The following is a 9615-nucleotide window of genomic DNA, read 5'->3' as shown; positions in this document are numbered from 1 at the left end:
CAGCAAGATACGGAGTGTCATCTGTAAAAGCACGTCAACCCCTGAAGCGCCTGTGAGTTTTTCAGACCAGCAGATTCTGAGAACTTTCGTCCTTTCTGTATAGGTAGCCTCTTTTCTATAGTCATTTTTGGTTGAAATATTTCAGTCATGGATTCTGAAGACATTTGGACTTTATCAGGAGCATGATGTATAAACATGAAGCCCAAAGGAATGCTCCCATTACTTATGTTGTAAATGAGTTTCTGTCTTTGGAAGTTTTCTCGGAGGGGATATTTGAAGATGTTTTTAAAAATAACTTTTCCAGCATTTTTCACGATTGCTAAGTTGAGTCTTGATTCATGCTTTTGATTTCGCTTTTTGAGAAGTGGGAATAGAATTGATGGCTAATTACAGAAGAACTACTTCCTCAAACCCACAGCAGAGGGAGGGGCAAAGCAGATGCCTTCTGATTCACTCTGAAGAGATCTGTTCATCTTCCATCGCTGGCTTGGATTTGGGTATGTGTCATTTCAGCCTCAACTGGGATGGGTTTTCATATTCACTTGGTGTTTACAAAAAGATACTTCAAATAAAAGATTAAAGATGTTCTTGACATGTATAGCATTGATCAGGATAAAAAAGGAAATCTTGGCATATCTGACTTACCCATTTCCAAGGCCCAACTCCAGCTACATCTCTCTCGTGGGCTCCAAATGTCAACTGGATGTACATACCTGGAGATAGTTCAAACCCAATATATAACAAACTAAATTCTTCCTCTGCCTTATTCGCACACACATTCTCCAGGTGTCCCCTTTCCTTACTGGATAGTATCACTTACCAAGAGCAGAAGCATTCCTCTTTCCTCCCTCAAGACCAGTGAGGCACTACTGCTGTTGTTCTTACGTACTATGGAGTCAGGTTTGACGCAGAGAGCCACGAGGCATACCAGAGTGAAATACTTGCCGATTCAGTGCCATCCTCACCATCAGTTCTGTGTTTGAAACCATTGTTGCAGCCAGTGTGTCAATCCATCTTATCGAGGTCTTCCTATTTTTTGGGTGACCTTCTGCTTTACCCTAAGGCTTTCAGTGATTCCTTCCTCCTAAGTGGGGAGCCGAGTCTTTCTTTGTGTTCTTGGTCTTCCTTTGAGGACTAAAGTGCACCTGACCCAAGTCATTGTATTTTCAATTGCCTCAAATGCATGTGAAGGTTGGACGTTGAGTAATGAAGACTGAAGAAGAATCGATGCACTTGAATTGTGGTGCTGGAGAAGAGTCTTGAATGGACCACAGGACGGCTAAAGGGACAGATGAATCCATCTTTGAAGAAGTATGACTAGAGTGCTTCTTAGAGGCCAGGACGGTGAGGCTTCAGCATACATACAGTGCACATGTTGTCAGGGGAGCCCAGTCCCCGGAGAAGGACAGCATGTTTGGTCAAATGGAGAAACAGTGAGAAAGAGAAAGACCCTCAAGGAGATGGATGGACATCGTGGCTGCAACAGTGGGTGGAGGCGTAGGAACAATCATGAGGATAAGGCAGGACCAAGCAGTGTTTTGTTCTGTTTTGCATTGGGTTGCTGTGGGTGGGGACTGACTCAAAGGCACCTAACAACAAGTACTTTATCAAGCATGATGCCCTTCACCAGGGACTGGTCTCTCCTGATAATATCTCCAATCTATGTGAGATGAAATCTCTCCATCCTCCCTTCTAAGTAGCATGCAGGAGGTGAAGTCCACCTCCCTCTCCTTGACTCTGAGCTAGCCCTTGATCCTGTTTCAACCAATATTGCATCAAAATAACTTTCAACACTGGGCCTTAAGAAAATCTACAGCTTCTACATGTACCCCTTAGAATGTCCCTTACGAAGAGCTGGGAGGCAAAGGGCATTTATAGAGGTCTAGATAAAAACATGTACATATGCAAATACATTTATATGAAGATGGGGAAATAGATCTATGTGCCTATATTTATAGTTTTAGTATTAAGGTAGCAGAATGACATTGGGCCTCCACTCAAGTACTCCCTCAATGCAAGAATACTTTCTTCTATTAAATTGTCATTCTATGATGCTCACCTTCCAGACACAACCACTAAAGACAAAGCAGGTGAATAAGCAAATGGAAAGCTGATGCTGCCCAGCTATCAAAAGATATAGTGTCTGGGGTCTTAAAAGCTTGAAGGTAAACAAGTGGCCATCTAGCTCAGAAGCAACAAAGCCCGCATGGAAGAACATGTCAGCCTGTGTGATCATGAGGTGTCAAAGGGATCACTGAAGAAAAATGGATGCATAAGCAAATGTGGCGAAGAAAGCTGATGGTGCCCGGCTATCAAAAAGTATAGCATCTGGGGTCTTAAAGGCTTGAAGGTAAACAAGTGGCCATCAAGCTCAGAAGCAACAAAGCCCACATGGAAGAAGCACACCAGCCTATGCAATCACGAGGTGTCGATGGGATCAGGTATAAGGCATCATCAGAACAAAATATCTTACCATAGTGAATGATGGGAGGAGTGTGGAGTGGAGACCCAAAGCCCATTAGTAGGCCACTGGAGACCCCCTTGCAGAGGGGTCTCGGGGAGGAGACAAGCCAGTCAGGGGGTGATGAAGCAACGATGAAAAATACAACTTTCCTCTAGTTCCTAAATGTTTCCTCCCCGCTCCCACTATCATGATATGAATTCTACCTTGCAAGTCTGGCTAGACCAGAGGATGTACACTGGTACAGATAGGAACTAGAAATACAGGGAATCCAGGGAGGATGATCCCTACAGGACCAATGGTGTGAATGGAGATACTGGGAGGGTAGAGGAGAGTGAGTTGGAAAGAGGGAACCGATTACAAGGAACTATATGTGATCTCCTCCCTGGGGGACAGACAACAGAAAAGTGGGTGAAGGGAGACGTCGGACAGGGCAAGATATGACAAAAGAAAGTATTTATAAGTTATCAAGGGCTCATGAGGGAGGGGGAAGCGGGGAGGGAGGGGAAAAATGAGGACCTAATGCCACGGGCTTAAGTGGAGAGGATATGTTTGAGAATGATGAGGGCAATGAATGTACAAATGCACTTTACACAATTGATGTATGTATGGATTGTAATAAGAGTTGTATGAGCCCCTAATAAAATGATTTAAAAAAAAGAAGAAGAATCTTCCTTACTTGAAAGTCAGCCACTGTGTGAGAAACCTGAATATCCTGAAACCGCTCTTCTGTGACAAATTCCAATCTGAGAGAGAGCGAGAGATCGAGATCATGTGGAGGAGTTTTGAGGTGCAAGATTCAGCAGAATGAAGCTATCTGAGAACTTCCAGCCCAACCAAATCCTCCCCGAATTTCTGAGCGATAGCTGAGCAAAAGCAAATGAGATGCTTCATGTTTTAAGCCACTATGTTGGGATAGTTTTGTATATATCCATAGATAGCTAAGACACTAAGTCTACCTCTGGCCCCATTCTCCTAGACCATTTACCACGAGGTCCTCGGTGCTGTGTTCTGCTGGTTTCCTGAATTCAAAAGGGATCACATCACTGCCTCTCCTGTGAAATAAAAAAAAATCCTGGGTGTCTGTCATATTCTTCCTTCATTCAAAACCACAGATAGCAACATTCAACTCCTCCATGGCAGCTCAGGAGACTACCCTGTTTCCCCGAAGCTAAGACAGTGTCTTATATTAATTTTTGCTCCCAAAGATGCACTAGGTCTTATTTTCAGGGGATATCTTTTTTTTCCATGAAGAAGAATACGGTAAACACTTATTGTTGAACAAAAATAAAGGAAATGTATTACCTGCATACAGTATGGTAGTAGTTGTCATCACAAACCAGCATAACCAGACAAACTGTGAATACTACAGTTTCAAGAATTTCTTGTTACTACCACTATTTCCATGTACAAGAATCTATGGTACATTTACTCATAATCTATGGTACGTTTACTCATAATCTATGGTACATTTACTCGCACTTCCTGTCTGCTCCAGCTGCGCTGCGACCAACAGTGAGCTGCATGGCGGCGCCCGCCACTACGATCCAGAATCCAGAGTTACAGTAGCTTTGGGAAGCCTTATTATTGGGGAGGGCTTATGTTTGGGGAGGTCTTATTTTCGGGGGGATGCCTTATATTTCAGCAAGAGGCAAAACTGTAAGTAGGTCTTATTTTAGGGGGATGTCTTACTTTCGAGGAAACACGGTCATAGCTCTCACCTGCTCAGCCATCACTGGTCCCTCTGCTTGCCCAGTGTGTCTCCCCAGACCTGACTACACACTGGGACCACTGGGATAGATTGTTTTGTTGTTGTTGTTGTTTTTAAGTAGGCATTCCTCAGCTTCTCCACAACCTACTGAATTAGACTGGGAGAAAAAGTCTAGAAATCCATTTCTAATGTACTTCAGGAGTCAGTGATACAATGAAACAATACACTAGCATTGGGGTATGACTTTTCCAAGATCCCTCCCTTTATCTATGGACCAGAGTACCCAGAGGGTAAGGACTGCTTAATTACCTCTGTGACTCCAGATCACAGGAGTGAAGGGGTGGCTTTTCGGTGACAGAAAAATTGAGGAAATCTATGAGTATGTTAACACGAAGAATGAAGCAAACCAAAGATACCAGTTAACAGACCTCAACTCTTATACAAGGCATCTACCTCCCAACAAGTCATCTCTGACACAGCAGCACCACTGTCTCTTTAAGACTGAAGTCCCCTGCGGGCTCCTGGAGACCAACGACTGTCTGATTCATCTCCTACCCAAGAGTATGGTCTAGTTCCTGAAATGAAATAGACACCATAAAACTAATGAAATGAGTAACTCTTACAAACCAATAGTAAGAAAGCCAGTCTTTCTGAAACCAGTTCCGCTTCTCCTATGGTGAGCCATTTCTCTTAGGCCTGGTCTTTAGCTGTTCAAAGGACATTACACCCTCTACTTCATCCAGTTCTGAAGACACAGATGCGAGGTAGGTGTTCACCTATCTAGAAAAAATGTGACTATGAAGTCCTGTTCACCTGACACTCACAGAATGCTGCTTGATGTCTCCGTCTCAGGAGGATATGTCATCATATCACAACCACTAGCCACATATAGAAAGGGGAGTGTTTATTTCTGCTGCTGGACCTCATGCTGGGTAGATAGCCTTTAGCTAAGTGCCCCAGAGAATAGTTAATGATTTATTAAGGATGGGATGAGACAGATAGAAGCATTAGTGACAAAAATGAGCTCAAATGGGAGTGGAGTGATGGTGCATTTTCCTGATTAAGGTGTACTCTCTTTGGAACAGAATAGCCAAAAAGCAGCTAAATTAGCATCAATTGGCTATAATTATCTACTCCTTGAATGGGATTCTATACACCCTTGCCCAGCTCTACAAATCTTCTGTTGAGAAAAAAAATGTTTTGCTTAATTTTTTTATCCTGCACAAAGTTGTTTCTGGAGAATAATGAGAGTGATACAGCATTTAATCATGAAGAATTCTTTTCATGTTTTAACAAAGATGGCCTGAATTTTGAATTAGAGGGAGTGGCGAGTCTGAGTCAGTAGTTAAATTAGCCCCCATGTCTTAAAGGCTTGAAGAGAAACAAGCAGCCAACTAGCTCAGAAGCAACAAAGCCCAAATGGAAAAAGCACAACAGCATGCGTGACCACGAGCTGTCGAAGGGATCAGGTATCAAGCATCCAAGAACAAAAAGTCATATCATTGTAAAGGTGGGTGAGTGCGGAGTGGAGACTCAAAGCCCATTGGTAGGCAACTGGACACCCCCTTGCTGAAGGGTTGAAGGGAGGAGATGAGCCAATCGGGGTGCAGGGTAGCAACGTTGAAACATGTAACTTTCCTCTAGTTCTTAAATGCTTCCTCCCCACCACTATCATGATCCCAATTCTACCTTACAAATCTGGCTAGACCAGAGGAGGTACATTGGTACAGATAGCAATTGAAAATACAGGGAATCCAGGACAGATGACTCCTACAGGACCAATGGTAAAAGGGGTGAGGCCCGGAGGGTGAAGGGAATGTGGGGTGTAAAGGGGGAACTGACTACAAGAATCTAGGTATTGTCTCCTCCCTGGGGGAGGGACAGCAAAGAAGGGGGCGGAGGGAGACGGACAATGTAACTTATGACAAAACTACAATAAGTTGTGAATTATGAAGGGTTCATGAGGGAGGGAGGGTGGGGAGGGAGGGGGAAAATGAGCAACTGTTATTAAGGGCTGAGGTAGAAGGCAAATGTTTTGAGAATGATGTGGGCAGAGAATGTACATATGTGCTTGACACAATGGATGTATGTAAGGATTGTGATGAGAATTGTATGAGCCCCCAATAAAATAATTTTCTTTAAAAAAAAGAAAAGCTTGAAGTATTTAATTAAAAAAAAATAGCCCCCACATGTCTTTAAGGGTCGAGAGTGCTTGGGCACTTACAGAGAAGCAAACATTACCCCCCCTTTTCCTTCCATCCAATGCTGTTCATCTGCTGGTGGGTTTGATGCTTGTGCTGACAGTGAGCTGAAAGCCTGGCCTGTCAGGCAGCACTACGCATTAATTCAGAGCTTCACCTCAGAGCCTCATTCTTGCTGTTCGGTGGGCTGGACTCTCAGAATTCCCTGCGAAGTGGAACATGGTCTGATACCAACATCTGCAAGTGCAGCTTCCTGCATGCCCAGTGGCGAGTCTCATACCTCAGAACATAAGCCAGCCTTCCTTCCACACAATGAGCTTTAACACATGAAGCTTTTCTTCATTTGGGGTCAGTGGTGTGACTCTCAGATTTAGTCCTTGAATTACAGAGACTGCTAGAAAGGAGCTCCTATGTATCTCATGCACACAGTGTCTTGTAATGGCTTTTATTTCAAATATGCTTTGGAGAATTTGCCATATGCCACAGACAGTTCTAAGTGCTTGGCATGGAAATCGGCAAGAAAAACTAGTTGCCAACTTTCATAAAATTTATATTATAAATGGAGAGAGAGAAGACATAAATAAGGAAACAAACATAAGATTCCTTTAGATGGCGAACCTTACTATGAAGAAGATAAAACAGGGTAATGGGAGAGGGAAGAGAAGGAAGCCTCTTTGAAAAAAGTATATTTGATCTGAGACCTGAACGTGGAAGAGAAGCCAACCACGCAGGAATCTGTAGGAAGAGCATTTTGTGCAAAGAAAACAAGTAATTCAGAGGTCCTGTCTGAGTGCATGAAGAAGAGACAGCAGACCAATACAAATATGATAATGCGGTAAAGAGGAAGTTGTACTACTTAATGTCAGAGAGGTAACGGAGCTACGACATTGCATTTAAGGGATAAGAACATCTCATTTCATTTAAAAATGCAATAAGGCACACTGTTTCTGTTTTGTTCTCTGTGTGGGGGTGTATCGCTTTTGTCAGAGGGGGAGGAGAGGAAAAGCAACAGGAGTGTTCACAGTGGTGTGAGTAAAAGATGAGGTGAAATATACATTTATTGCTAAGTTGTATATTGACTTTTCCTCCCCACTCAACTTAGAATCTTGAATACATATATATTGCTCAGAATAGCAAGCATAAGACAAAAGATGTTTATCCACTTAACATTTATTGAACACTTACTTTATGACAGATGGTAGGCTAGAACAGGAATTGATAAATTTTCTCTGAAAAATGCGAGATAGTGAACATTTTTTGTGTTTTACAGGTTTCATACAGTCTCTGTCACATATTGGATTACTCGTTTTTTCGTAGCTCCCTAAAAATGCTATATCCTGGTAAGCACGAAGAAAATTAACTCATAAAAAGAAGAAAAACATAAATACTAACTAAACACAAAATCAACAACAATAAAAGAAATGAAAAGGAAATGCACACAAGCAAAAAGAACTCAAGCACAGAGTGCTAAGTGAGGTAAAGAAACGGTCAACCCTAGACAACACACACACACACACATACACACACACCAGCCAAAATGACAGCAGTAAAGGCATCCCTATCAATTACTACACTGAATGTAAATTACTGAAATATACCCAAACATGAAAATAACACAAAGCTTTTTCTATGATCACAATTCAATGATGAATAAAACGAGAATTTTAAAAACCCAATATACCAAAATGTTTAGGACACAGCAGCAGTGCTCAGGAGAAATGTAAAGCAATAAATGCACATACCAAAGAAGAGCCAAAATGAAATCATAACCACACAACTGAACAAATAGAATGAATGCACAAAAGAAAGCCTAAAATCACCAGAAGAACAGAAATAATAAATATTAGAGTGGAAATAAATGAAACAGAGAACCGAAAAACAGAAATAATTGACAGAACTAGAAATTGGTTCTTCAAAGAATTAATAAAATCAACAAATCACTAACCAAATTACAAGAGAAAAACTGGAGAAGTAAATAACCCATAGAGGACATAAAATGGGTGACAACGTATTGCCAGCTGAAATTAATAAGAATATAACAGAATATTAGGAAAAATTTTACTCCAAGAAATTTAAAAACCTAGAGAAAAGTTTAGAGACATATGGCTTACCTAAACCCACAGAAAATGATCTGAAGAAATTAAACAGACCCATAAGAAAAGAACAGATTGAAGAAGTAATTAAAGAGATTTTTCTTAAACCTTCCCAATAGCAAAAAAGCCATAATCCATTCAGAGAAGGGTCCACACTAATATTACTCAAATTAACTCAGAGACTAGAAAAGGAGGAAATCATCCTTAATTTATTCTATAAAGTCAGTATACCAAAGTCAGCCCTGATACCAAAGCAAAACAAATAAATTACAGGAAAAAAATTGCAGACCAATAGCCCTCATGAATATAAACCCCCACAGTTTCAAGAAAACTCTAGTAATTGAATTCAGCAAGAAAAATGTTAAGATTACTACATCATGGCCAGGGGGAATTCATACCAGGTATGTAATGATGGCTCATCCTTAGAAAATAATCAATCAGCATAACCCACCACATAATTAAATCAAGAGAAGTAACCACATGATCATCTCAATAGACACAGAAATGGTACCCAATGAAGTTAAACATTCATACCTTATTAAAATAGAATTAAAAGGTAAATTGCTCAACATAATAAGGACATTTATACAAAAACAATAGCCAGGATTATTTTCTATAGGGAAAGACATAAAGCATCTTCTTGAGAATGTGAACCAGACAAGGATGTTCTTTATTATCATTGTCTTTCAATATTGTGCGGGAAGTCCTAGCTAGAGCAATAAAGCAAGAAAAGATCATGAAGGTCTTCAATCTATTAAAGAAAAAGAAAAAATATCCCCGATCTAGATGATAAGGTCCTGTGCATAGAAAATCCCAAAGATTCCCCCAAAGCTACTGGAACTAATAGAAGAACACAACAAAATAGTACAATCTGCAGTCAACATACAAAACTCATTTGGATTCCTCTACTATTACAACACAGAGAATTTTGGAAAGGAAATCAAGAAAACAATACCACTTATAATAGCCCTTCAAAAGCTGAAATACCTTGGGATGACTCGAATCAGGGAGGTCCAAGAAAACTATAAAAGAAGCCTGAAGAGATGTAAAGAAATGGAAAAACATACCATGTTCATGGATAAGAAAATTTTACATTCTGACAATGTCAAAAATACCCAACATGACCTATAAATATAATGCAATCCCAAT

The sequence above is a fragment of the Echinops telfairi genome, unplaced genomic scaffold (genome assembly GCF_000313985.2).
Source record: "Echinops telfairi isolate 266 unplaced genomic scaffold, ASM31398v2 ScPeMD7_7475;HRSCAF=8513, whole genome shotgun sequence".
NCBI lineage: Eukaryota > Metazoa > Chordata > Mammalia > Afrosoricida > Tenrecidae > Echinops > Echinops telfairi.
This window is presented reverse-complemented; position numbering follows the sequence as displayed.